The sequence below is a fragment of the Enhydra lutris genome, unplaced genomic scaffold, assembly GCF_002288905.1.
Source record: "Enhydra lutris kenyoni isolate GAN:26980312 unplaced genomic scaffold, ASM228890v2 scaffoldscaffold14, whole genome shotgun sequence".
Lineage (NCBI taxonomy): Eukaryota > Metazoa > Chordata > Mammalia > Carnivora > Mustelidae > Enhydra > Enhydra lutris.
This window is the reverse complement of record NW_019154098.1, coordinates 16,573,354-16,599,367: the sequence shown is the minus strand read 5'-3', so window position 1 is coordinate 16,599,367 and position 26,014 is coordinate 16,573,354. Positions and strand designations below refer to the sequence as shown.

The window sequence follows — 26,014 nt, the reverse complement described above, 5'->3', positions numbered from 1 at the left end:
GAGGGTAGAGTGCGTGGGCTGTCCAGAGTCCAGCGAAGGAGGCTGTGACCCAGACACAAGGCAGGCTCTCCGCCTTCACTGTCCCTCCATTAGGAAGATCGGAACAGGGGCTCCTGTCTGGCTCAGTAGGTAGAGCCTACAGCCCTTGATCTAGATCTAGATCTCGATCTGGAGGTTGTGAGTTCAAGCCCCACACTGGGGAGTAGAGCTCCCCCCTCCCAAAAGGAATGCCAGGATGTAGCCATAAGCAGCATTTGAGGGCATTGTGGTTTAGGATATGATACGGGCTATGGAGTTTTACATCGTGTGTGTTTATGAGAAAGAAAAGTGAACGCTGCAAACTGAGCATTTATCATGCACTAGATACTGTGCTAAGAGCTTGACGTGCATTTGTCTCATTTAACCCTTGTAGCACGTTGGGCACACCCATGAGGAAACTGAGGAATATAGAGTTAAGTGACTTGCCTGAAGTAGTACACCCAACTGGTGGGTGTGGTAAACAAAAAAACACCCCCCCATGTCCCTGACCCCCAGAACCTATGACAATGTTAGGTTCTATGGCAAAGGGAATTTAGATTGCTGATGAGATTAAAGTAAGATCAGCTGAGTTTAATGATTTATTTATTTATTAGAGAGAGAGAGAGAGAGAGAGAGTGTGTGTGTGTGTGTGTGTGTGTGTGTGTGTGTGTGGAGGGGGAGGGGCAGAGGGAGAATCTTAAGCAGCCTCCCGTGCGGAGTGCGGAGCCTGTCACATGGCTCAATCCCAGGACCCTGAGATCATGACCTGAGTCGAAATCAAGAGTCAGGGGGCGCCTGGGTGGCTCAGTGGGTTAAGTCTCTGCCTTCGGCTCAGGTCATGATCCCAGGGTCCTGGGATGGAGCTCCGCATCGGGCTCTCTGCTCAGCAGGGCGCCTGCTTCCCCTTCTCTCTCTGCCTGCCTCTCTGCCTATTTGTGACCTCTCTCTCTGTCAAATAAATAAATGAAATCTTTAAAAAAAAATCAAGAGTCAGATGTTTAACCCAATGAGCCACCGAGGCACCCCAAGACCAGCTGACTTTAAAATCAGGAGATTATCCTGGTGATCTGGCTGGGTCCGATGTAATCACAGGGGTCCTTTAAAGTGGAAAGCAAGGCAGAACAGGAGAGGTGGGGGGCAGATGGAAGGGACCTAAGGGGAAGCAAAAATAAGCCTCTCTTTATCTCCTAACTTCATGTTCAGCCACTAGAATCCCATAATTACAGCTAATAATAGCACCAATTAGATAGATGTTATGAGCCAGGCGCCTTACTGAGCACGTCACACCAATCATCTCTCAGCAAAATTTGAGAGATGTGGCTTTATCTACAAAAGAAGAAACCGAGGAACAGTGCGGTTGGTTAAACACCCTGTGGATCAAAGTCAGACCACTACAGCAGCACCCCACCAAGCTGCTAATTTCAACGGCATACCCACTGCCTGCGGGGGGTGGGGGAGGACAGCTATGTGACCTCTGCCCCCCAAATCCTCCACGGGCTCAAGAAAGCCACTTAGCTTCAGTACCTTCTGTCATTATCCTTGGTCTTCTCACATTGCAACTGGACCATTTTTCAAAGATACAGATTCTTTCTTCACTACTCAAGACTTGGTGAGAGGTGTTTCTTTTTGGTCTTCTCAGAAAATTCGTTTAGGGAGTAGTCAGGTATTTTTTATGTAATAATTGCACTCCAACATCTTTCTATGTCTACAATTCTAATTTATTTCTCTACCAAGAGATTTCTGGCATCTGAACCTCATTTCATAGGGACCACTTTCGTGACAGAGTTCGGTCTCTGTCAACCAACTAACCAAGCAATTAGACTCCGCCGCACCACCTTGCACAGTGAGCCAAGGATTGCTACTCACCCTTCCTTCTTTCTGCCTTGGGTCTCCAACTGGGGTATTAGCCCTACAGAATCATTCTCAGGTAGAACATGAGTAGTGGTTTCCTCCAGTTAAGGAGAGGAATTGAGCTCAGAAACGCAATTCTTCTCTGACTTCCTAAGCTCAGTGTTTTTGAATCATTCACTGTCATTTGCCTTCAGAACCTCCAGGAAAGAGAACAATGGAAGGCTCTACATCCAAGGATCTCAGAACAGTTACTCAATCTCTTTGGTTTCAGTCTCCCGTACTCTACTATTAGGAGGCTGAGTTAGGCAGTCCCGAAGGTCCCCTGTGACCCCTACAAGACAGATCTACCCTAATTCTTCTAGGTATCAAACCCTGATACCTAATCTGTTCCCCCTTCTATCTACTATTTGTTTAGAATCTACTGACTCATTCTCAGGCTCAGTAGCTCAGGTAATGAGCCTCCACTCATCACATTACATGAGTATAGTTGTCTAGTTTATTACAGATACTCACATCAAACTTCCTTTTTTCCCTGAAGAGTCATAAGACACACCAAAATACAGTGACTTCATCGGAAAGAGTAAAGCAATTCTAGAGTGAAACAGTAAGAATCTACACAGTGGTCCTCCCTATCCGTGGTTTTACTTACAGTTACCCACAGTCAACCAGTCTGGAAGCTGATGACGCTCCTTCTGACATGTTGCCAGAAGGTCAAGAGTGGCCTAGCCCTACTCACAACACCTCCATCATTCACCTCACCTCATCGCATCAGGCAGGCATTTTATCATCTCCCGTTATCACAGGAAGAAGGGTGAGTACAATTAGATATTTTGACAGAGACCACATTCACGTAACTTTTATTACAGTATATTGTTATAATCATTCCATTTTATTGTTGTTAACCTCTTACTGTGTCTAATTTATCAATGAAACTTTATCACAGGTATGTATGTATGGGGGGGAAAGAAGGATATAAATAGGTTCAGTACTATCTGTGGTTTCAGGCATCCTCTGGGGGTCTTGGAATGTATCGCTTGTGGATAAGGGGAGCTACTGTAGTAACATTTTCTGCCATTTGCTAAGCACCAACTATGTGCTAAATCAGTAGACATTTTGTATATACCTCATCTATTTCACTAAAACTCTAGAGACAATTATTTCCCCCATTTGAGGGATAGGCAAACTGAGGCTTAGAGAGGTTAGGCTGACTTGCCCAAGATGAAAACATGGGTGGTGGGTTAGGTGGGATTCCTCACATAATCCATTTGGCCCCAAAGTTAATGTTGATTTTACTGCACTATGTATCAGACAAAGTGCCGGCTTCCTTCTTCATTTCCAGAGTCCTTTGTTTATACCAATTATTCAAGGCTTGACCACACCCACCCTGTATTGTATCATTTTCTCCAGATCTGCCTCACCTAATGGTCCATCAATGCCCTGGAAAAGGTCACTCACTCATCTTATTCACCTCTCTATTCCCTTTCTCAGCCCCAGACCTAGCTCCCAGCAGGTGTACAATATATGCTCGCCAATTAGTGTGCATCAGTATTCCAAAAATGTCTCTTGCAGTGAATACTAGGCTGATGAATTCTGATGAAAAAAGCCTTTTATAAACATCACTTTAAGAGAGAAAAATAGGCATTTGTCATACTGTCCATTATAAACATCGTCAGCTAAGCCTCTTTTTCCTTGTGCCCCAACTTTAAAAAGTTAAGTTTGATCCATTGGATGGCCTTTTTTTTTTTTTTTTACTCTATTACCGTTGCTAGACCTGCGATCAGATGGCTCCGTGGGCATACACTCAAGCACAGGAGAAATGTGATTAGTGCCCAGATTCGCCTGCCATCCGCCGGCTTGTCGGTGTCTGCTTCCAGGGTGCTAATGAACATAATCACAACTGATTCGGTCCCTGAGGTTCATTGTGTAGACTCTGGACTCCTGCTGATTCGAATCTCGATTTCCCCAGATTCCTAGGGAGTTCTGAAGTATGGAGAAAAGCAAAGGACCAAACAGCAAAGTGAATCCTTGGCTGTCACACCCTTCCGTGCCCAGAGACCTGTCACTTTGTCTTCCAGACACTTTTCCTTGGTTAATATATTAGGATAGAATTATGGGGCTCAAACAAGGCATCTCACTGATTCACTGTCAGCCAAGACAGCAGTCTCTGGAGTGAGGTGCAGATCTGCTTCTTGGACTTAAAACGTGGACACTTTTCTGCCAATTTTTTTTCCTCTGACATAAGGGCAGTGTTGGATCAAAAGATGCCTGCAGACTCAGATGCCAACACCTACACTCTGGCTGGCATAGCATCAAACTTGCATTGTTTCCCTAGTGGAAATTTTTGTAGTTAGGATATTTTCTATTTGAGGCATTCAGTAAATCCCAAATTCAGAGCTGAAGGAAACTCCAAAATCCCTACAATTAAGCTTTGTAGTATTACATGCAGTAGAACTCTCAAAGCATCAACCAGCAGCCAGCCCACCTTCCAGAACAGAACCTGAATCCTTCTTCTTGTCCTCATTCCCAGCACTCCCACCCCGCTCCAGGACACCATCATCCCTCATATAGACAGACCACCGCCATTGCCTCCTAAGTGGGGTTTCAGCATTGCCCCCAACGTATCAGCCAGAACGTTCTTTGAAAGAGATAAACCAGATTGTATCACTTCTTTGCTTAAACCTTCTAGTGGATTTCTGCTGCATTTAATTCTTTTTTAATTTTTTTAAATTTTTTTAGAAACTGTTTATTTTCCATCAACCTTATTTCCTTTTTGTTTGCCTTTGTGGAAGAGCAGCTTAGGACCACCCCAGGTTTGTTCCTGTCCATTCAGTGGCCTGAGCAGTGGGAGATGCCAACCAGGCTTCCTTGCAGGCTAAGCACCCTGCTCTCCAGTAGGGCACTGTTGACTAGGCACAGAGGGCACCTGCATGCCTTCAGACCACCTAGTCTGGGACCTTAGGTGGAGTAACAATGAACTCAGGAGCTGGAGCAGTCCATTCACCCTGAAATTCCCCCTGGGTCACAGCTTTTTGAGCAGTTGTCTGCTCTTCCTTTTCAATCCCTTCAGGATCTCTGTTGAAGTAGAGATCGGGAGTGACCACCCATGGGTGTTCACAGGAAATGGTGCCACACAGGCGCAGAACATCCCGGTCCAGGATCACCACATCAGACCCACTGAGCGAGCTCCATTGTTGTTGCAAGGGATGGCAGTGTCCACATAGCACAGAGGAGAGTCTGTGTTACCCAGAGTGATAGTAGACTCATAAGATGCCTCTGTGACAGGCCGCTGGTCTGCCCTGGCTTTAGTAACTATCAGAAGTCTCAGCTCCCAGAAGCCTGCCTGAATCTGGTTAGAAGAAGTTCCAGGAGTGAAGCAGCCGGCAACAGGAATGGCTCGAGTAGCAGCAGCAGACATCAGCCCAGCTCGCCCGCCAGGGTTCCTGGATGATAGAACACTGACATCAGCTGGGTTTTCAGTGGCAACAATGGCACGAGCTGCCAACAGAAGCTTCTCCCAGGTCCCCTTCAGATTCATGCTGTAGATGCTTTCACTTTTCCTTCTGTAGATGTACTGCTCCATTTGGAAGTCAAGGTTGGTGCCACCCAAGAGGGTTCCAGCAGCAAGGAATTTGAGGACATTCTCCTTCATCTGTAGGACGTCAAGGGCTCTGGAGTTGTGGAATTTTCCCTTTAAGTTACGATGGGAATGCAGAACAATGTATGGGCCCCTCCCTGAATAGCACAGAAAGGGATTCCCACTGCATTTAACTAAACTCTAATATTACCATAGCCAACAAAGCCCTAGAGGTCTGGCTCCTGCCTCCTTCTCTGACTTCATCTCTTTCCACTCTCCTCCTTGCTCTCCACTCTAGACTCAAGGCCTTTGACTGTCCCTAGAACACAGTGATATCTCTTCCCTCTAGAATGTGGAGTCTTTGTCCTTTCCAGTGATGGAACTTTCTCTAGAACCTAACACATCTTGCACATATTAGGTGCTCAATAAATTTGGGTTGAAAGAATGAATTAATTATATCTGATTTGTAATAAGAAAGTGTTTAATCTATTTGTGGTATGGAAAGGTTTCCTGGAGGAACTGTCCTTTGGTCTAATTCTTGAAGCATGAGGGGTCTCAGGCCAGGTGCGCAGAGTGAGACAGGATGTGGAATGTGGAACAGATGTGTAATTCATGGCACCGGGCGCCATGAGCCAGGCCGGTGCAGCGTGCTCTGAGAGCATGCAGAGGAAGTGACTCAAGCAGGCCAGAGGGTTGGCAGGAGGCTTCAGCAAGGAAATGATATTTGAGTTGAAACTTGATGACTGAAGACACAGCTCACAGACAAAAATGAGAAAGAAGCATTCCAGGCAGTGTAAGCTTCCTGGGCCAGGCAGAGGGAGAGTATGGGAGATGATGATGAGAAGGGGGTATGCCTGCTAAGTATCTAGGATTTTTTTTTTCTGGAGAAAAATATAGAAAATAGAATACTATTTTCACCACACCATTGAAAGTAAACAGATAAACACTATTGCCGAACAATAAGAAAAGGGACTCTGGCAAAAACAACAAGGATGAGTCAAAGAAGGGTTGAATAGATCTGGTTTTAAGTACACACAGTCAAATAACTATATATGTACATCCAAAACATATTTTCTTTGTTATTTTTGTTTGGTCAAAGGGCTTTATGCACAACCAGATTTTCATGCTCAGACGGGCTTCTCTAACAGTGGTGAAGGACTAGATATTTAAATTTCCTGTCTATCATACTCAATACTTTTGTAAAATAGAACAAAAATAGCATGAACATCAAATTGTAGTAAGTGTTCCCAAACACTCTCAATTTCTATACTTATTTCCTCCTGGCCTGGTAAAAACCACATAGTGGACCAGGCCTGATTCATGGACCACACTTCGAACCACACTAACTGGCAGGGAGGCAGTGGAGGCCATCTAGAAAGGTCCGGGCGGAAGATGGTCTCAGGACATCATTTGGTCTCAGGACATCATTTGGTCCAGACCCCTGCCTTTGGGCAGGTGGACAAACAAATCTCCTATCACTCAGTATCCTGTGTTAGACTTTTGTGTTTCTTATTGATATTTATTTCTCCATGACCCTATCACTGAGAGTTGGGGTCATCTACAAACTCATAAATACTGTGTGACTGAAGAAGGGAGTCCCTTTCCAAGGCAAGGAGATGGTATTCTGCAGAAATACTTGTTATTCTTCAATAGCCACTGCCCATTAACCCTCCCATAGGTTGAAGAATATTACTTTGGGGACATTTTGGCTTGGAATTCAGCACATTCTCTCTGACCTACCAGAAATAACAAAAGGAGTGTTTTGAATTTACATATCCAACTTCATAAATGTATGTGTTTCATTCAGATATGTTCGGGTACCCCCAATCCATCTTTCTTGTCCACGCAGCAGTCACATTATGGTTTGATCTTACTGTTTATTTGGCATAGTATGGTGAAAACAGCTTGGGCTGTGGAAATATGTTGGAATTCAGTTGTCATTTTACTAGTTTTATTTGGCAAATAAAGTGACAGAATTTCTATGAGGTTTAACATCTTCATCTGAAAAAAATGTGAGAAATAACTTTCATTTCAGAGTCATTTTGAAGATTAAATACTTGGGAAATCCGGGGCCCTTTACTTTATTTACTTTGCTCCCTGTAGTACCGTTAGCCATGGGCTGGAGGAAAAGATTGAGGCTCCCTCAATCCCCTTTAGTTATAACAATTACTGGAGTCTATCCTCAGGTGGTTTCTGCTACACCCAATGCAACAAATCCTTCATCCTAAGTAATTAGCAGCAAATGCATAGTTTCTTGTGGAGCCCAGCTCTATCTGCTCCCAACACAACCGGTGTAATGAGAGCAAGCTCTGGAATCTCATAAACCTCAATGTGCTCAGGCTGTCCCTAAGCACTTTGAATTGAGCTTGCTGTAGAAGAGGGCTCTGTTGGCTTTTGCCCTTCCTTTGAGTTTGCATTAATTACCTGTTGAACTGAGTTTATAGACCAGAGCCAGATGTATACGATCAAAGGGAAACTGGGCCTCAGGGAAGGGACTGGAAATTGCTTCAGAATGCCTTTAGGCGACATGAATGGCAGTGACTCCCTAAGCAAGCCCTAAGCGGGACTTCTCCAGGATCTGGGCAGACTCTCTTTAGACTGCCCAAGAGGACAGAGGGCTCCCCAACACTGGCTGACACACCCTGTGTGAAATACGTGCTTCCTGGCTGCCTGGTTAGTCTAGGCAGAAGCTCAGGAAGTGAGAACCACCATGAAAACAGTCTTTGGCTCTGAACAGTGACCAAGAGAACCTCTGAACCCCAGCTCTCTCTCCCCGTCTCCACACAGTCCTGCCAAGCCCTGCCCTGCCCTGTCTGGTTCAAGAGTGGCCCGTGCACCCCGAGGCCACTGCTAGTGTGCCCCTGGGAATGCTGGGCCTCTCTGCTCAGTGTTGGTGCCCCTCTGCTCTGTTCTCGTTTCCCTGACTCTCCCTCCCAAAGAAATGGGCTGTCCTTGGAGTAATTCTGGAGGTACTGATGACGGCCAACAAGAAAACGTCCAACAGCCCCTGGGTCCCATCTCAGCTCCTCCTCTTACTAGCCCTGTAACCCCCAAGTTTCACCTTCCTCACCTGCAAATTGTGGGTGACAGTGATGCCTGTCTTATGTGGTTGTGCAATGGATCGATAATGTGGTAAAGCCCTTAGTACAGTGCTTGGCACAGAGTGGATATTCACCACCAAAGAGTCTAAATACTGTGGTTGTTATTTTTATTATTAATAAGAAGCTGGCATGCCTATTCCCAGATCATCATAAATATATTAGTTTTGTAGGGCTGCTGGAACAAATTACCATAAACTGGATGGTTTAATACTAAAAAAAAAATGTATTCTAGAGACCAGAAATCTGAAATCGAGGTGTCAGGAGGGCCTCACTTGCTCTGAAGGCTCTAGGGAAGAATCTCTTCCTTGCCCTTTGTAGCCTCCCCTGGCTGTGGGCATCCCTGGGGGTTTCCTGGCTCCTAGCTACATCGTTCCAATCTCTGTCTTCATATCGCCTCCTCCGTGTGTCCCTATCCTCTTCTCTGCCTTATTTCCCTTTCCCACTTTCTTCTAAGGACACTTGTGAAGGTATATAGAACCCACACAGATGATTCCAGACCATTGCCTCATCTCATCTGTTACTACATAAGGTAGTATTCACTCTTCCGCCATACAGGTAATATTCATAGGGTCCGGGGGTTGGGACATACTTTACTGGAGGCTACCCAGGTAAACCCACTACAGAAGACATACCTGAGGGAAAATGGGTTTGGGAAGGAGGGCTTTTGCTTGCTTCTTGTTCAAGAGTCTCAAATCCTGACAGCATTTGATTATCAGCAGCAAAATCCCCTTTGCTGTCTCTCTAGGAACCCACTCATGACCATGGCAGATCCTAACATAGTTACTAGGTCCCTGGAACCATGGTATATATAATATAGCCTGGGAGTGAGTTTGTGGGATGGTGGGATGAGACAGAATAGGCTATAGGGACTAAAGATATGTCGCTGGAACAAAGGAACTATTAATAGAGAAAGAACATCAAATTTTGGTTCACATTATACATAACAGTGGGGATGCTGTAAATTGGCCAAGCCTAGGGTCATCTGGTCTTATCTTATGTACCTGGATATGAACTAAATATGAACTAAACCATGTTTAATCTTCACTTTTTAAAAAAATTTTTATTTTATTTTTTCAATGTAATCTTCACTTTTGATGTTAAGTGATTTTGATGCCCTCAAAACTGTTATGTATTACTCTCCATCCCTGATCATTGAGGAGAGAGAGACATCATGTTCAAAGGGACACCATGCCTATTGTGTTCTATGGATTTGTGGAATATGATGTCACCAATACCTTGCATTTGTATATAAAATGGCAGCTCTGGGGGAGATGCAGGGGAGAAATGGCCCTTCTTATGAGGTCAGAGGTCTCAGGCAGAGTTTCCAAAGCATGAGTTGGTAGAAGTGGAGGAAGAAAGCTTCACCTTTTCTTACCCTAGACCAGCCCCATGACTGCTGCATATCCTCACCTCTCATGGGACTCAGTGGTCTCATTATAAAATGAGAGGGTATAGTGGGCTAAATAATGTCCTCCCCCCAAGATACCCATGTCCGAATCCGCATAACCTGGGAATTTCACCTTATTTGGCAAAAGGGACTTTGCAGATGTGATTAAATCAAGGATCTTGAGATGGTGAATTAGCCTGGATTATCTAGGTGGACCTAAATGTGATCATAAGTGTCCTTACTAAGAGGGAGGCAAGAGGGAGGTTTGACTACAGAAGAGAAGTCAGTGGTGACTGAAGCAGAGATCAGAGAGGTATATCCCCAATCTAAGGACTGCCGGCTGCCACCAGAAGGTAGAAGAGGCACAGCACAGATAATCCCCTGGAGCTTCCAAAAGGAACCAGTTCTGCTTACATCTTGATTTTAGTGCTGGAAGACCCATTTCAGACTTCTGACTTCCAGAACCATAAGAAAATAAATTTCTGTTGTTTTAAGTCATTACGTTCATGACAGTTTGTTTCAGTAGCAATAGGAAAGTAATGCAAAATATACCTGTAGTCATGATAATTATACAAGAATTTTCAAGGGCTCAGCTTGGGCCAAGCATTCTGTAACAAGTTGTGCTCTTACTTTACTCCCAAAGACAACACTAAGAGGTAAGTATTGTTAGTCTCCGGGAACCGAGAATTAGAACTAGAGAGGTTCATTAACTTTGCTAAAATTAAACAAGTAAATGGAGGACTGGGATCTAACCTTAGGCCCAGCTGTTTACTAAGGATCCATGAAACACTGCCTGCTTTTATATAAGAAATTTCTTGACATTTTTGACTTCGTACATTTAAGAAAAAAACAATTCATGACATATAAGTTAATTCAACTTCTACTTTCCAGTGGTACTCTAAATATCAGTGTGTCTACGTGCAAAGTGAGATCTTCTTCTCAGGATATGACACCACCATTTCTTAGATTATGAGTTAAAATTGCCTTTAGCCTATGAAAATGCAATTTCAGTAACATAAGAACTCACTCAATGGGAAACAAATGTCTAGCCCTTAGATTAGACAAAAATAAAAGTGTTAATAAAAATTATCTTAAGCCTGAAAATATGGCAAAGACCCACACACTGTGTCCTTATAACGTCTTACTGCAGCACCATTGAACAGGCCCACCTAAGGAGGGTTTCATTCTCTTGGCTAGTGTTTCTCAAACTTTTTGGTCTCAGGACTCCTTTAACTATTGAAAATTATTGAAGACCTTTTACTACATGGGTTATATTTACTGATATTTACCATCTTAGAGATTAAAAACTTAAAAATTCAAAATGCTTATTAATTCATTTAAATAATAATAAGCTCTTTCCATATGAATACAAGTCACATTTTTACGAAAAATAAATATATGTTTCCCAAAGCCAAGTAATTTAGTGAGAAGAGTGGGATTATTTTGTATGTTTGCAAATTCCTCTAATGTCTGGCTTAAAGAAGACCTCTGGATTCTCATACATGCTTCTGCATTCAGTCTGCTGTGATACACCAGTTGGCTGGGGCCTGGGAAGATAATTCTGCCTCAACAAGATACACAGTTTGAAAAGGCAGAGCAGGGGAGTGACAGAATTTAATGGCCTTTCCAGGTAACTTTGGATACTCTCCTCTGATACCACACCCAACTTGGCTAGTGATAGTTTCTTAAAGCTTAATGACAATATGGAACCTGAGATATCAATGAACTTTTTGAACTCTGTTCCACTAAAGTCCATTGAGCTATCTCACTCTTTAAATGAATGTTTTACCCATGTATTGATTTTGTGCCATCATCATGCATTGATCATTTGGAAAATACTGGTTCACTGAGTTCTGCAAAGGTTCCTAATGTTAATCTGGTTCATGGTGCCAAAAAAAAAAAAAAAAGAGTTTCAAAATTTGAATCTTCACTTGAAAATGTGAATTTTGTCATGGCCACAAATTCTGCCAGTAACTTTTTCTGAAGTTCCAGATTCACTTCATTCATTTTTGAGAAACAATTTGCCAAATACCCAAGGCTGAATAACCATTGTTTGTTAGTCAGTTTGTGTGTGTGTGTGTGTGTGTGTGTGTGTGTGTGTGTGTTTTAAGGAAAAATGGTGTTCCTTGGGAAAAAAAGTGGCAAGTTCTGCTCCTAAACCCAACGACAACCTGATTGCCTTTCCCCTGGATAACCACACACCTTGGTAAGCATCAGGAGCGTTTTATGTCCTCTGTACTTTCCATTTCACTGCATGGAATATTAGAAACAGATGTACTCAAAGTTAAGATTTAAGACAATGAATACTTTTTACTGCTTCATCATTAAGTGAAACAGGTGGGCTTCTTTTGCAGCCAGGACATGAAGTAAAGAATGCACTAACCACCAGAGAAGTTTGGGCCCAAGACCTTGGTTTGCACCAAAGTGCCACATTTCCACCCACATTGCTTCTGCCTCATCAATGTATGTGTCAACACCATAAAGATAAATAAATAAAAATGGCTGAAGGGCAAATAACATCTTGGTGTTATTGTGAAAACAGGTTTGACAGTATTCCCAGAAAGGGTTTCAGATTCCCCATGGATCTGTGTACCACACATTGAGAACCTCCATCCTAAGACACCTTCTAGTTCTGAGAATCCGTGACCCTTCCCTAAGACCAGATTTCCTAGATGACATTATGTAAACCTATCCTCACAACTGATGCCACAAAAAAGAGAAGAGTAGCCCCGATACTCCTGTTACACTTCATTCCACTTTGATTCTGAATCAAGACATGTGAGGTATGCCTGGGGGTGGGGGGCAGGAGGGTGTTAATCATCCGTGAGCATCCAGTTGATGCTGGACAGCATCTTGTGTCACTCTGAGTTGGAGAATACGAAGGAAATGACCTATGTCAGGATTCCCATAGAGTGTCTAAGGCCTTAGACACTCCTGGACAGAGTTTTCAGGAAACAGCCTCCTTTCTGAGGGGCTGTTTATCTCTTTCCCCAGTTAGTTCCTCCTGACATCTAACATTAGACATGTAAAGCAGTGATTTCTGGTCTAGGCCAGCCACTCCATAACTATTTATAATCCTGCAGGAAATCATTACTCTTTTCATTTCAAGATGACTGATTTAAAAAAACTAATTACGGCAGGTCATAAAAACAGAATTTCAAAGGGTGCTTTGGGGACAGAGTGACCTGGTAAATAATTATTTTCCCTCGTACCTAGCTCTCTAACTGCACGGAAGACTTTATCACTGTCTTCCTGATGTGCAGCTTTTAAGAATTAGCTGGGATTCAGAGAATTGGGGAAGTGGGATGGAGATGAGATTTGCATCAAGGCACAGGTTTTTTAGGGTATTAATAAATCTAAATGTGTCCTATGAGGATAGGCAATGTGACTGCAGAGCACTGGGGCTATTTAGAAATCTGCAAAGATTCTCTGAACTAAATGTCAGGGTAGAGATTCTTTGGGGTTGGGTATCAGGTTGAAATTGATGAGATTTCACCACAGTAATACAATTAATCTCAGCCTTCCACCTCTGGAGCTGTCAAGGGGCATCCTCTGTGACCTTGAGGATTTAGTCAAATTGGTACAAAAGAGGTAAAACATTCTCTCAAAGAGAATTGTATAACAAGTCAATGTGCTGGCTGAGAATTCCTAGGTCCCCATCTTCCCTGTCAATTAGTTTCTTTTCTACTTAACAAATATTATTGTTTTCACATCTACCCTGTGCCAAACTCTGAATAGGGCACTAGGAAGAATATAAAAATTATTAATATGAAACCCTTTATCTCAAAGTTTCTAATTTTGTTCATAATTTAAGAATTATGCACAGAAAAACTATAAGAGCTATACACACAGTAATGAAAAGCATGGGTCTTCCCCTTCCTAACTGTGTGACATTCGACAAGTTATATAAGCTTTCTAAATTTCAGATTTCTTCTCGTCTATAACAAGGGGATAACCCTAGTACCTCCCTTGTAGGGTTGTTCTGAACATTAAATGAAATAACATGTGTAAAGAGCCTTGTACAGAGCCTGTACCTTGCATTCCAAATATCTGAGTCAATTATAAAAACTACCATTTTTGAGTGACTATCTCTCCTAACAGTAACCAGGGAGCATTATTCCCTTTACAAATGATGGAATCTGAGGCTCAAGAAAATAAAATAATTCACTATACCATGATACCCTTCGGATGAGAATCATTGCAAAAAAGCAGAGAAAGGGACAGGAATTGAAAAGATATGGGTCATTAATAGTTCTGGTAGCCTGTCTCCAAAATGGCACCCCAGGAACCATAGTATTTGTGCCCTTGTGTAGCCCTCTCACTCAGTGAATAAATAAATACATGTGGCATCAGTAATGCCACATGATGTCAGAGCTGGCTTAAAGGAGCCTAGCAGCTCCCCCCTGGCTCCTTTGGGATGCTTGCTCTTTGGATGTTCCATCTTGGAGCCCAGCCACCATGCTGCAAGATACTTAAACCCAAGCTGCTGCCCCAGCCATGCTCAGAGACAACAACCAGCACCAAATGATAGTCCTGTGCGTGTTCCTCTTTGGACTTTATCCAGAGTCAAATCTCAAGACGACTACAGCCCAGATGATATTTGATTACAACTGCTTTTGAGAAATCCAAGTGAGAACTGCCCAGCCGAGGAGGGGTCCCGTTTCATCTAGTAAGTGGAAAGATACAGGGAATCTTTCTCTCAGCCTAACAATAAGAAAAAACTAGATGAGCTAAACAAATACGACTTTTTTGGAGCATGTCAGAGAGCTAAAGTCACAAGACAACTAGGGTAACTCAACTCTAAAGTTTGACAAGCCCCTCCAAGATGAGATGAGACCTGTGAACTATTGCACTTGTGGCAGAGAAGGGAGGGAGAGCCAAGCCTCCATAACAGCAGGTGGCAGGGAGGGACCTGTAAGTCATTCATTTTTATATGCTCGAACAATTTTGTAATTTTAAAGGAACCTGGACTGAGAAGCAGATGCCCTGTTTGGTAGACAGATGCTGATCACAGCCCAGTGACCTGGGGACGTACCCCACACTTTGGCCCCTGTCCAACTGGTTGAGGCTGTCAGCTGCCTGCGGCAGAGGTCGCAGATGACAGTGAGCACTTCTCAGAGAGCCATACCTGCATGGAGCAGGAAGGCCACTGAGACAGGGAGGCCAGGGCACTCAAAGACGGGCAGTGGCTTTGACACACCTCACAGCTGGCAGACAGCAAAGGTTCCCAACACTTCCTGCATATTCTGTTCATTGATTAATGTGCATAGCTTTACACAAATCACACATCTTTCCTGTGCTTTTCCAAGGTTCAGAAAACTAATACAGACACCTCACTGCACTCTCCTCCCATCACCCCACCCCCCAAAGGTGCCAAGCTCATTCATAAACACCCTGGTAAGGAAGAACTAGGCAGAGTGACTGAGAACCACTTTACCAGCCAAATGACCACTGATGCTAAATGACTTGATAAGTTAAAGAATGCAGGGACAATAGATTCTCTTAATGAATCCCTAAGTGACCAAAAGAAACTGGGCACCAAAACCCTGAAAGAAGTAGCAATGTGTTTTTTGTTGTTGTTGGGTTTGCTTTTTTTGTTTTTGTTTTTTTTTTTTGTTTTTTTTTTTTTTTTTGCAAAATAATTGTCTATAAAGGATCTACTACATACCAGGAACTTTGAATATTTTTTAACATTCTTTATCTCCAATTCATACAAAACTAAAAGTTAGATGTTACTGTCCCATTTTGCACATGGTAACACCAAGGCCAAGTACAGAGTAATGGTTATGCCATAAGTGCTGCAGTTAGACTACTTGGGTTTGGTTTCCAGCTCTGCTACTTACTTGCCATGTGAATGTGGGCATGTCTTCTCTGTGCCTCAGTCATCCCTTCTATAAGATGGGAATAATAATGTACTTTTCATAAATGAGAGAGTAAAAGTAAGACATTGGCCAATGTGCCCAGCATACAGTAAACCCTTAATGAATATGACCTGCCATTATTAAGTTACTTTACCCAAACCACACAGTGAGAAAGAGTCTGATTCCAAAGTTGTATTCTTTCCAAAGAAATATTATCTGTGGTTGTGAAAATTGTTTTTGTGAAATATTAATAAATTTATATAACCTAAGTAAAACAGAACTAGTATGAACTCAGATAGACCGCCCTCTCTTGCCATGATCCCCTCAAGGCAGCACAGTCATGAATGATCAGATGTTTGCTGAATGGTTTGCTTAGGTTCCCTGCTCCCTCTCCTTTTTTGTAGTCCCAGTTCATCAAGACTCCCTCTCTGAAGGAATCTCATTCCATTATGTTAAATTTGGGTAACTAAGGATCTTCAAATTATAATATACATTGTATTTGCTGTGTAAATTTAAGAATATGAAAGCAAAACTAGACTCCTAGATAAGATTGTAAATCTCTCTTTGGGTTCTTTGTGAAACACAGGTTATCAAAGAGATACAAAGACATGGATGAATGGCTAAGTAAAATGTGATTATATATACAATGGAATATTATTTAATGTTAAAAAGGAAAGAAATTCTGGTGCATGTTATAACATGAATGAAACTTGAAGACATTATGTTAAGTGAAATAAACAATTTACAAAAGGACAAATGTTGTATGATTCCACTTAACAAGGTTAATTAGAGTAGTCAAACTCACAGAGACAGACAATAGAATGGTATGGGCCAGAGGCTGTGGGAGGAGAGCATGGGAAGTTAGTGTTTAATAAGTACACACTTTTAGTTGTGCAGGATGAAAAGAGTTATGGGAATGGACAGTAGTGAATGTACTTAATGCCACTTCAAGATAGGGGTTTTTTTTTAACCATTTATTTATTTATTTATTTGAGAGAGAAAGAGAGAGAGAGAGAGAGCGCACACACACACACACACACACACACACACACGTGGAAGAGAGGGCCAGAGGAAGAGAAAGAAGAGAAAATCTCAAGCAGATTCCCTGCTGAGATCATGACCTGAACCAAAATCAAGAGTCGGAAGCTTAACTGACTTCGAGATAGTTTAAATGGAAAATTTTATGTTATGCATATTTTACCACAGTGAAATGTTTTTCAAAGAAGAAGAATATGAACTTTAGAGGAGACTAAGGGCATTATAATAATAATAATAATAAAACAAAATATTAGTGATTTTCTTGTTCTTAGTTGTGCTTGGAATCGATTATGCATGAGTCCAACAGCCTGGTGGATGCTATAAGATCAATAAATTCTAAACTCATCAAGCTTCATTGTCTCAATGCTAAAAGCCAGAGCTATTGGGGGATGGGCTCCAGGAATTATAACACCTATCACTGAGGGCTCAAAATGAAATAAGATAATCAGTTGTCAAGAATATTATAGATGGAGTAATTTCTAAGGGGGTACTATTATTAAAATCTAAGCTTGCTAAACAAAGGAGGCAGACAGGGAGGGGTCAACTACAATCTGTTGTTCATTAAAGGGCTCTGTGTTGCTAGCACAGAACTGGGCACTGCTGGGAAACAAAAGCTATAAGGTAGGGTTCTCTACCAAAGGAAATACCATCAAGTCAGAAGATATGACAGTGTCATGTCATCAGAACCCATTCAGGGCCAAGTTGTGTGGACTTTCCTAAGAGATCAGGATGTAAGGACGTTCTGTATTGTGCCAATTTGGCTACACTGGAACTATATTTCCCTGAATTCCCTTCCCTGATGGTTCTGAGTTAGCATTGGTCACCGGAAGAATCTGCAGTATTTGAAAGAGCAGCCATTATGCGCTGAAGGTCCTGGTGGACCAGCACCCATGTTGGTGCCTCTAATGAATGTTGGCTCTCATTGTTGGTGAGGATGGCAGCCAGCTTGCAGCTCCTCAAGCCCCACCGGATCCCCTCCTCCTCTGAGTGTGGAACAGGAGCATGTGTAACTCTGTAACAAAGAGCACCAGCTTCTGGAGTTCACTCCCATCATCCAAATTATAGGCAGCAAGAGAAGATGTGGGTTCCAACCTGTCCTTGTGAGCTCCAATTTGCCATTTTGGGTTTTGATTTGTCTTTGTGCACCCCAAACTGTTCTCACTGTTCTCCACTTCACATCCAACTTTTCTTTCCAACTGCTGGCCTTGCTGACCTAAAGAAACTTTGAGCCTAGCACCAGAAGTAGAAGAAAGTCTTACGTAGCTTTCTTCACCATTTCCCACAAGTGCCTAAGATTTAATGTCTCTGGTGCATCCCTTACTCCATACTAGCCATGGTGGCTCTGCTGTCCTGATAGAACCAGCACAGATAAGACCATGGGACAATACAGTCAGGCAAAGAAGGTATATGTCAGCTCAGCCTTAAAAGCTTAGGTTTTTAAGTCATTAACATGCCAGCCACTTTCAAATGCTACTTTCCAAACATCATTCATCCATGCCTTAAGATGGACTTTGTTCCATCATAAGCCTGTGTTATTTCCAGCTCAGTACATACCAACTTCTAAAATATATTCCTGTGCCAGACCCAGGTAATTTTTTTTTTTTTTTTGTCTGCCTGATGCCCATAGCTTTAGAGTGGATAAACACCAGCAAAGTCTATAAAACCCAAGAGAAAAACGGGGGAAATTTGAAGCAATTACATTCATATAGTTTAGTACAATCATCAGGATGATATTTAGGCTTTGGAGTGGTAACGAAGGATGAATCCTGGCTCCACACTTTCTAGTCATTGGGCCTTTTGCCAAGTTGCTTAACTTTTCTGAGCTTCAGTTTCCTCATCTGTAAAATAGGAGGATAACCCCTTCACTATTAGTTTTCTATGCAGATAAAATTTAAAAAGTGTCTAAGATACTTATAAAGTGTTTTTAAGTGCTTTGGACACATTTTTAAGTACAGGAACGCACACATGTACACAAACACGAAAACTCACTATCAGTACTGAGGGGTTCCATTCTTTTGGTCATTGCGTCTTATCTCCAGTAACTGGGATGCTGGTCTATAATGAATAAATGGATGGATGGATGGATGGATGGATGGTGATGTTTGCTTTGCTAAGTATCTCTAGATAGAAGGGCCAATGGGAAAGAAATGAGCCTGAACACCATGACTTTGAAACAGCTGTTAAGTCAAGTACACACCTACAGAGAAATCACTCAAAATTGCCACAGTATCAGGCTCTGCCAGGTTCTTGTCCTTGCTTCCCCAGAGTGTGTTTTCAAGCACCACACTGCTCTGTGTTTCTCTCACGGACTTACACAGTCTTCAAATCCCTTTCACGAGCATAATGTCATCAGATCTTTGCAATAGTCCATGAAGGCAGGAAACATGAATATTAGTATCCCCACCTTACCATCAAGGGAAGGAGTCTTCGAGAGGCCGAGTTGCCTGTTCTGATATCTAACTGAGGGCTGCTTCCATCATGAACCACGGCCAGACCAATGTCAGAGAGATGCAAAGAAGAACCACAGTTGTCATGAGAAAAGCTGTCTTTTCCATTACAGCAAAATTATAGAGACTGTATCTTGGTCTCCTGCAATGAATGTGATGCTTCAGCAGGGGAAGCCAAGGCACCAGTTCTGGGCCTGCTTTTACAGTCCATTCACTAGCTGCCATTTTGCATGGTGAACAGGAAATACTTGGACCTCACAATCAAATTGATCAGAATTTGAATCCCAGCTCTGCCACTGTCTGTAAAACCTTGGGCAAGTTACTTAATCTCTTTGATTCACAATTTTTCAATCTATAAAATTGAGATAATATCTACTCTGGAGGTTTAATTGAGATAACCTAGCAGAGTAGCTGGAATCTAGCAGAAGTTCGATCAATAATAATCTTCTATTATCCCTTCTTTATCCAATTCCACCTTCGTGGAGTAAAGAGAAATATAACAGAGCAGTTAAGAGCATGAACTATGGAGCCAGCCTGTCTGGCTTTAAATTCTAGCCCTGCCATCTATTGACTATGTGATCTTGGGAAAATTACGTAGCCTCTCTCTGCCTCAGTTTGCTCTTCTGCAAATGAAGATAGTAATAGTACCTACCTCATAGGGTTCTTATGAAGATTAAACTAGCTAATATTTGTAAGAAACTCAGAACACTGATTGGCATATAGTTAGTAGGTGCTACATACATTTTCTCTTTTAAATAAAAAAAATCATTTTCATGAAACTTTTGTGGAAAGAAGAGCTATGAAAATACCTCTTTTAATTTAGAAGAATCAGACAAAAGGAGAGAAATACTAAAATATCTTCTGAAGCATCAAAAATGTACTGAGCCCTTACAATTTCACAGGGACAAAATAAAATGCAAAATGATGATGTCTGAGCCATTCCTTCAGTAAACCTGTGTTGTATGCCAACTCTGCACCAGGCACTTTGCTAAGCACTAGAGATTTGAAGGTGGACAACACAACCAGGTCCACTGCCTTTGTGGAGCTACTAATCAGAGGGATGGGTGGTGGGAAACTTAGGGAAAAAAACCAGTAAGATAATTACGGCTTATAATAAGTACTTGAAGGGGGGCGCCTGAGTGGCTCAGTCAGTTGAGCATCTGCCTTAGGCTCAGATCATGATCCCGAGATCAAGCCCCATTTAGAGTTCTGTGCTCAATGGGGAGCCTGCTTCTCCCTCCTCTGCCCCTCCCCACTAAGGCTTGCGCTTTCTCTCTTTCCCTCTTTTGTACTCGAAGGAAAGATAGCTGTGTACTGTGAACAAGGACAGAGGCAGGAAGGAAGTGCCTAGACAGAAAGGAGTCCGTGGAGGCTTCTCCAAGGAGGTGGCATATAGGCTGAGACCAGAGGGCTGTGAAGGTTCTGCTCACAGAGCTTAAATCAGTCTAATCTAGGGGGTTGGGAGCACTCAGCATGAGCATAAATATAGAGATTCTAATGGATCTACCTCACAGGATTGTTCTGAGGAATAAATATGATGAGGTCTGAGAGACACCTGGCACACAGCCTGGGCCATAGTACATGCTGAACATCATTACCTTCTCCCTTCAGAGGAGCACCCACAGTTTCTCTGTAGTCAAATGGAGCGCTCTTCTGGGCCCATCCCTGCCTCTCAGAGCAGCATCCATTAATTCAACAATTCCCTCAAATCAACACATCATTACTAAGTGAATTTATTTATGAGTCACATTAAAGGTACGGATATGATAAAAGATACAAATTCAAACCTAACCCTGCTCTCCAGGGATTTACAGACTGAAGGAGGAAACAGATACCTACAAACTCGTAAGTGGGGAGCCCCGGACCAGAGGGGGTAACATCCGTCCACCCCAGAGCAAAGAATGGAGTGGCCCACAGATCCTCAGCAGAGAAGAAATGGAACAGAGGGTCAGGAAAGCGTGGCTACCTGAGGAGGGGGTCTCTAGGCATCAAGTGAGCCTTCAGTTTGCCAGCATGCTGAATCCACGAATATGACACCTGCCTGGCTCAAGACACAAGGTCCGGGGGGCAGGCCCCAGGGCAGGGGTGTGAGCTGAAGGAAGGCGGGTCCAGACCCTCCAGATGAACAACAGCCATGCCACAGGTAACAAAGATACCACCGTTCTTGCCCTGCTTGGGAGGCAACCTCAATCCCAAGGCACCAAATGCATTCCAGCTGCCAAGCCTCCGCCGCCTTCCGTCCCTGCCTGGAGTTCCCTCTCTGTTCCCCACTTCCAGATTCAGTGCGCAGCTCCTGAGTTCAGTTCTGTTTTCCTGGATATTACAACCCATAGCCATCACCACCACCACCCCACAAACTGTAACAACCTGCATCCACAAGACTCAGATCCTCCTTCTAACAGACCATAATGTAGTAAGCCCTCGCTGCACGCAGAACTTGGTATGAAAGGACAGAGGCAGACCTCCCACGGGACCCTATTCAGGGTGCCAGGAGATCCAGGTGGGCATCGTCCCTCCACACAACATAGGTTTGAGTCAGCACTGAAAGAGATGGAAATAAAAGGAACAGGACCATAGTGGAAGAAGAGATTTCATACTTGCCATGTCTCCTCTCTTCCCATACTACATGGCAAAGTTCTTCATTCATTCACTCGTTCATTGAAGAAATATTTACCGAGTTCACTCTTCTGGGTGATGAAGACACTTCAGTGAACAAAACAGATGAAGATCCATCATGTCTTTCATGAAGACATGAAAGAGGGAAGGAAATGACCCCATGGAATAATATAGCACAATATGGACTTGGAAGAGCAATTCAGTGCAAAGGCCCTGAGGTGAGTGTGTACCTGGGCCTCTGAGGAGGCTAGCAGCTGGAGTCAGTGAACAAAGGAGAGCAGAAAGGGAGGAGGACTGAGAGGTAATCAGGGGGCCATGAGGGGACATGAGCTTTGCTCTGGGTGAAGCGGGGAGCCACTGGGAGATTCTGCTTTGGGAAAGAACATGATATAACTCACATTTAGGAGGCTGTTGTGATACCACAGGAGACAGATGGTAATGGCTTTACCCAGGTGAGAAGCAGAGAAATAGCTTTGAATTCCATTTCCCTCCCTAGTGCTTGGGACCATGCCTGGCATCTGGGAGAAGTGGGATAAAAATCAGACTGATTGGACTGGAATGAAACAAAAACCTAAACAGCCCTTTGTATCTGAGCTCCAGCCGAGTGCCAGGTCCCAGTGCAGGCAGACATGAGGACAGACATGCTAAGTGAGGCCCTGTAGCCTGCCATCATCGCGCATGCTCGGGACCGTGCTGACTGAGCTTTAGTCTTTTCATGGAGAGCTCAGTGGTCAATCCTGACAGCGGGCACGTGAGCCTATGGTCTCATTGGCGGGAGCTAAAAGCTGCAAGAAAGGAACCTGTGCCTGGATAAAGCAGTGAAAAGGGAAAGGTCCCTATACTTTCATTGTGTCACAGATTTTTATTGTATCAAGTGTCCTCAAAATTAAGAGAGGCTTCTGAAGGCACATCTGCCCCCTCTCAGTTTGCTGTCCTCCCAAGGGCTGCCCTGGATTTCAGTCCAGAAACCTCATAAAGAGAGGTTCACAGGACTCAAAAAGTAAAAAGTGATGGTTCAGGGACCAGGCCCAGCTTGTCAGATCCAGTCTGCTCTGGGATGCAAAAGGAGGGGTCGTGAGGACATAGTGAGAGGGAGACCAATCTCCCATGGACTGAGCCCCCTCACTGCCCAAGCTCCACTTCCCCACTTCCCTCACCTGCTACAGAGCCCTCCAAACAAAATATCATGCCATCTTTATGATCATTCCAACTATCCCCACTGAGACACCTGCTCAGAGAGGAGCTCATTCTGCAGAATTTTGCAGGACTTGGTCCAGGTGAGAAACTGCAGGAAGATGGAGAAAAAAAAAAACAAAAACAAAACAGGATCTTAGTGAGTTTCACTGCCCCGAACGCTTGGTTGAAAGGAGTCTCCACACCTGCACTCACTGTTACATCAGCCTGTGTCTAAATCCATTCAGGACGAGAACACAACAGACCGGGTGGTTTATGAAGAATGAAAATTTATTTCTGAGGGAGTGAATAAATATTTCATCAGCCTGGGGCATCTGGGTGGCTCAGTGGGTTAAAGCCTCTGCCTTCAGCTCAGGTCATGATCCCAGGGTCCTGGGATCGAGCCCAGCATCAGGCTCTCTGCTCAGCAGGGAGCATGCTTCCCCCTCTCTCTCTGCCTGCCTCTCTACCTACTTGTGATCTCTGTCTGTCAAATAAATAAATAAAATCTTAAAAAAATATATTTCATCAGCTTGAGATAGCTCGTGCATGAGAACAGCTCCAGAATTCCATCCAGAGTCCAATGCTAGTCAAAGAAAAACCTTCACCTCCATTAACCTTCACCTTACTGTTCCAGTTTTCAGAGCACTAAGGATGCAGTCCCTGATCTGATCCTCGCAGCCAATCTGTGAGATAACTATTATCATTTCAGTTTTACAGGTGAGAAAACGGAGCCTCATAAACAGTCAGCAATAGCCTCAAGATCATTCAACTGATAAGTAGCAGAACTAGAATTCAAATAGCCAAGTTCAATTTCAGAGTTTATTCTGTGCCAGAGGAAACTTTAAAAGAAAGGCTCTTACTTCTAACTAGATCCTTTCTAATTTATGTACATATATCTCCTAAGATAGGGTCCGACCTAATCTCTTTACTCTGGAAAAAAAATGTGGCCCAGTAAAAACAGGTTGGGCTGGAGTCTAGCCCAGAGCTGCAGGGACCAGTTATGTAACCTTGGACGGGGGCTGGCACCTCTCAGCAGGCCTCCGTTTCTTCTTCTCTCAAGTGTATGGAGTAATACCTAACTTGTCAGCCTCCCAGTGTGCCACAAGGCTCTCAGAGAAAAAGAGAAGAAAAGTGCCCCAGACACACAAGCTCAACATACAAAGGGTGCCAGGGCTCTTGTGTCCTTCTGTCCCGCCCCCCGCTGCTCAGACATCTGTTAATGGAGGGGCTCTAACTCTCCCCACCCCGCCTTATTTCTATCTTACCCCATTTCCCAGATCTGACCCTCCCATCAGAGCCCAGATCTAGGATTAGACAGTGGTGGCAGAAACTTTGTAAATCTACCCAAAAAAACCTGCTGAATTTTAATCTTTAAATATGGTATGTAAACTTTATCTCAAATTTTTTTAAAATAAAAAGATGCAATTGCTAGCCACAGGAATAGGTACAAAGGCTGTATGTATGACTGTAGCCATGGTAACATGGAGAAGACAAGTTAATTGTAAGAGATTTTCAGGAACAGGAAAAAGCCAAATGTGATTAGAATTTTAGGACTGAAAATGAGGGAGGATGGGGCACCTTTAACCAAAAGAAGGGTAAGCAAGTCTGGGAGAGATCATAACCAAGTCAGTATAGGGTGTATGGAATTGGAGAGTTCAGCCGGACACACAGGTGCATGTATGCCTCAGGAAGCCAGAAAATCAGGCCTGGATTTCTGGGAATGGTGAGGACTTGGGGACTACATAAACACCATGGTTAATGACAAGATTGGATGCGCTCCGTCAAGATTTAGGAAAAGGAAAGAGTCAGCAGAGTTTTTATACCTCCAACATTCTGAATCCTTCTTTAAATTGGTGGGCTCCAATCCGTGGCAATCTATGAATTCTTTGGGTACAGTTGAATTGGTTAACGTTGTCTTTCTCCACATAGAGTTAAGGTTTTCTCTTCTTCAAGTAGATCAAGGACCAGTGCTCACCTTGAGCCCGTCCAGGTTTGGCTTCAGGCAAAGTTACTGCCGATCTGTTGTAATCTTTCCCTTACACGGAGGGCACAGTAATGACTCTGAGAGAATGCTTTAGGGTGTCGTCCTTATCCTAGGATTCAGGCCTCCTGGGGTCCTAACTGAAAATCTTACCAAGGCCCCTCAACTTTGGCAAGACTTGAACTCCATCCTCTATCTCCTTCAGTTGCTGAAACCTTTGCCCAGCCCTTTAGTTTCTCTGCTGTTCCACTGCTCTAGGCATCCTGAAATCCCACGCCTCGCTGGTGCAACTGAGGTGTCATCTGATCACTTCAGGCAAATAAGATTTGCCTGCATATGTCGGGGCTCACTTATCTGAGGTCCTCTTCTCCGGCAGCTCCAAATGCCTTGTCCACTCTGTACAGCGAGGTGATGCTATCTGCTCAGGCTCTATCCCCTTGGCTGAGAATGACAAGTAGCCTCAGGTAATAATCTGAGGTGAATGGGGAGCTCATCTCATTTACTGTCTTCTCTCAAGGATCATGGCACCTCCTCTTCCTGGGTTGCTTCCCTCCCCAAGCTTTCACATGTGTTTTAAATATTTTGCCCAGATTGCATAATAGTTTTAGTGAGCCCATTAATGTCATGTGCTACTCCACAAAACTAGTAATCTTCATTAAGAAAATTAAAAGGGAAATAAGGACTGGCCCTTGGAAGCCTATTTTGGGGAGCCAGAAGGGGAGCAGTCAGATAGAAGGAAACGAGAGCAAAGAGGAAAACCAGAGTATACAATCTTATGAAGGCCAAAAGAGGAAAGTGCCACAGATTCGGCATTATCAAGGAAAAAAGAAGAAGAAGAAGGAGAAGGAGAAGAAGGAGAAGAAGGAGAAGGAAGAGGAGGAGGAGGAGAAGGAGGAGGAGGAGGAGGAGGAGAAGAAGAAGAAGAAGGAGGAGGAGGAGGAGGAGGAGGAGGAGGAGGAGGAGA

General features: G+C 43.5%; 1 pseudogene; it reads right to left on the bottom strand.

The window, feature by feature from the left end:
- Positions 1-4,664: 4,664 nt before the first annotated feature.
- The window catches only part of LOC111146774, a 23,469-nt pseudogene continuing 2,119 nt past the window's right edge, over positions 4,665-26,014 (bottom strand).